Consider the following 3,898-nt stretch of genomic DNA (forward strand, 5'->3'; position numbering starts at 1 on the left):
GCCATGTTTCTACCTCAGGGCCTTTGCACTTACTATTTCCTCTGCCTGAAATGTTCCTCCTCCAGACCTTTCTGTGGCCAGTTCCTTCTCAGCTCGGCCAGGAAGAGGACCCCTCCACAGAGAGGCTCAGTCATCCCTGATTGCCAAGTAGGACCATTACCATGTCTTATTGCTTTCACAGCCCTTTTACAGTCTGAAGTTACCTGAAATTCCACCTGTTAATTACCTACATCTCCCCAATAGAATATAATCTCCATACGAGCTAAGACTTCGTCCATTGTGTTTACTGCTCTATCCTTGGAGTGCTGATCAGTGCCTAGTGGAAGAAAGAAAATAAAGAAAGAAGTAAAGGAGAGAGAAAAGAAGACAAGGCACAGAGGCCAAGATCTGGGATCAGAAACTGCTGCCCATAAGGACTTTCCACCCCCTGGGGACCCTCTGGGCCAAGTCCAAGGGTTCCAAGCAGGGAACCAGCTCAAGCAAGCACCCTTTACTGACACATCCCCATTCCCGCTCTCATTTCACTGCCCCCTCATTTCTGCTTCCTGGAATCACCCCCTAAATGGAGTCACCATGCCCAAATCTTTGTCTCGGATGCTGCGTTCAAGGGCACCTAGATGAAGACAGACTCCCGGCCGGATCCAGGCAAAGATACATGTGGAAACGTTCATCAGGGCCTTGCTCACGGTCACATGGGGTGGGAGCTAATGCAGGTGCCCAGCGCTGGGGGAACAGACGCTAAGAAGGAGTCAGATGTCGGAAAATGAAGTCACATGGGAAGTTTTCTGATATATAAGGTTGAAGGTAAATAGAACATGATATTATTCTGTAGTTAAAAAAGAAAATGCACCAAAGTAAAAATCAGCATCATATCACTCCAAAATATGTACTCATTTAAGAACACGTTCAAAATGCATTAGAGCAGCTGCCTCTGGAGGAGCAACGTCGGGGGATGAGAGACGAGAGAGGAAGAGAAAGCATATGTGATGCATCCACTGCCGGACCAGTGACGTCAGCACGACACAAACAGGACGTGAGGTTCGTTCACTGAGGTCCCAACCAAGACCCTAAAATACAAATAAAGACCAGGGGCGCCTGGGTGGCTTGGTCCGTTAGGCATCTGACTCTTGATTTCAGCTCAGGTCATTGTGGGATCAAGCCCTGCGTCAAGCTCTGCACTGGGCGTGGAGTCTGCTTAAGATTCTCTCTCTCTCCCTCTCTCTCTCTCCCCGCCCCCCCGCTCCTCCCTTGTCTCCTGCAAATAACAATAATAATAATAATGTAACCCAAATCCAACTCTCTTCAACTAAACAGCTTCCACTGACCCTTTGCATCTCAGAGCACGACCTGCCCGACTCAAACAGACCCCCCATTCTGTGCCCCCCATTCTGTGTCCCCCACAGTGCCCAGCGCCTCTGTGCTAAGTGCCATTTCCCATTTATTCCTGTCACTTCCTGGCCCGGGTCTGTCTCCTCCCTCCCGATCTGGCTCTGGGAGGGCAACAAATACACTTCATCTCTCCCTTCTCTCCCCGCCACCCCCCTGCCTCCGCTTACACCCCAACACCTGAATCAGCATCTGCCGATTCCAGACCGCATGGCCGAGTGAGGGAGGACGACCACGAGAAGTCCGGTCATCAGAGCCGTGCGCCTGGCCAGAGACCGCGCGGTTACGGGAAGCGTGTTAAGCCCACGGCCCGGGCAGCATTTGCTAAAGCAGCAAGAGCATCTTGGCCGACACAGCGCAGGGCCTGAAAACACAAAGAGAACGGACTCCATGAATATTTGTGTTCTGAGCGATCAGACTCGAGCCAGGCAGACGCCTGTGCGCGCGCGCGCGCGCGCACACACACACACACACACACACACACACACGTGCGCGCGCGTTAAGGGCGCATCAACGATGACAAGGCCAGGGCTTTCGTGTTTATCTCACCTAATTTTCAACTCTGTGTGAAGGATCAGAGACATTTGGTCACTTGCCAGAGGCCACACAGCTGGCAGGCAGCAGGTGCGGGTTTGAAAGCAGATCTCTTATTCATTCATCTGTTTTTTCTTTTGTTCTTCAAGTCCTGGCTGAGGACCTCCTCTGTGCCAGGCTCTGCGTTGGGCTCCGAGAACAGAATAGTGAACACAGAGAATATTCCCTGTGATCTCAATGAGCGTGGTGGTGGTTGAAGAATTGGAAATATAAGGAATGACTTATTCAAATTTAGCAGGCAGACCTGATGGTATTTGGGGTTGACTGTATATGGAAGGGGATAGGTATGTAGCAAAAGGGGGGAGAGGGGATTTGAATTGTTGTTATTATTATTAGCAAGCATATAACACTTCCTGTACCAGGGGCTGTTCTGTGTTAACTCATGTACTTCGTTAACTTAATCTCAGAAAGCCTCTTGGCCCAGAACTCTGTTTGCCCAGTACACAGAAAAGACAAGTAAGGCTTGAGGCTGAGTCCCGTGCCCAGGCCACCAGCTGCCCTGTGGGGTGGAGGTCTTTGCCTTATTTGTCAGCGAGCGTCAGCATCTAACACAGTGCCTGGAACACAGTAGGTGCTCGATGAAAAACATAAATAAGTACAAACAAATGAAAAGAGGTAGGAAGTTGAAAGACTTTTCTTCAGGCCGTTTCTGTCATCTCTATGAACTGGGAGAAAAGATCGTTTGCTGAAAGGGAGGGAGTGATGTCTGTTACGGGGCATTGGGGGGTAAAGGGTTCAATGGAGCTGATAGGAAACATGGAGGATGTGCTGAGGTTGGAGCTCATGAGACTGTAGCAACATCACTCTAAGATCTTTCATGGGTCCTTTGCCCGCACAACAGCAAATAAGAGGGAACAGCCATGGTCGGGTCTCCAGGAGGCTACGCAGTCGATGGGCTGCTGCAGTGGCCCCACTTACTCCCACCTCCTTTTATCCATGCCCTTTGGCAATGCCCTCCCCCCGGAATCTGGGACTGACCAATAGGATTCAGCCAATAGGATTCCAGCAAACTCATCGCATTCTGCGTCCCTCTCTTGGGGCTCTGCTTCTGCTGGGGGAACACGTCCAGGCCGGCCGAGGCCATCCTGGATTGGCCAGCCCACCAGCTGCCCCTCCAGCTGCCCAGAGATGCATGAGCAGCTACCCCAGCCCAGGACAGCCAACTTACCCAACTGACCCAGAGACTCATGAGGGACCATAATGGCTTGTCGTTTTCCGTCACTAACTGTGTTCGGTTTTGCCGGGCATTATGATGACGTACGCAACTGACAGAGGGCATAACATCCAGACAAGGACACAGGGGTAAGGAAGGCAACTGGCAAGTGAGGAGGTGGCTCTAATTCTGTTTCTACCATATCACTCAGAGAAGGTCTCCCCAAGGACTAGGAAAACATTGGACCCAAGGGCCCTGGGCTGGTGGAAAGCTCTGTGGATACAGAGTTCAGTTCTGGAAGATTCCCCCCACTTGTTACCCACAAGCCCCCAGGTTTGGCTGTAGGAGAACAGGTGGCAAAGGCTCTGGGGAACGTGATGTAGGAGGACAATTCGGACATTATTCCAGCAGCAACCCCAGGTGGTGGACGTTTTGTCTCCATTGAACAGATGGGGAAACTGAGGCTCAAAGGAGGTAGTGTGCCTGGAGTCACACAGAGGGGAAAGGAAGGCACTGGCCAGTCCAGACCAGTCGGACTGCAAGGCCCAGGCTGCCTCCACCATACAGGCTCCCGAGAGAGGGGGCTCCACGGAGCAGGTCACCCCAGCCTTGTCCCCTCTCCATGCCACCTCCCGGCGCCCAGCCCCGCTCTTCCTTGCCCTCGTCGGTCTGCTTAGTGTTTAGCCTCTTGACCATTCCCCTGTGTTTAAAATCTCTTCAGCAGATGGAAGGAAGCCTGGCAATTACTTCTGCACACACTTTAAG

This window comes from Suricata suricatta, chromosome 8 (genome assembly GCF_006229205.1).
Source record: "Suricata suricatta isolate VVHF042 chromosome 8, meerkat_22Aug2017_6uvM2_HiC, whole genome shotgun sequence".
NCBI classification, from domain to species: Eukaryota; Metazoa; Chordata; class Mammalia; order Carnivora; family Herpestidae; genus Suricata; species Suricata suricatta.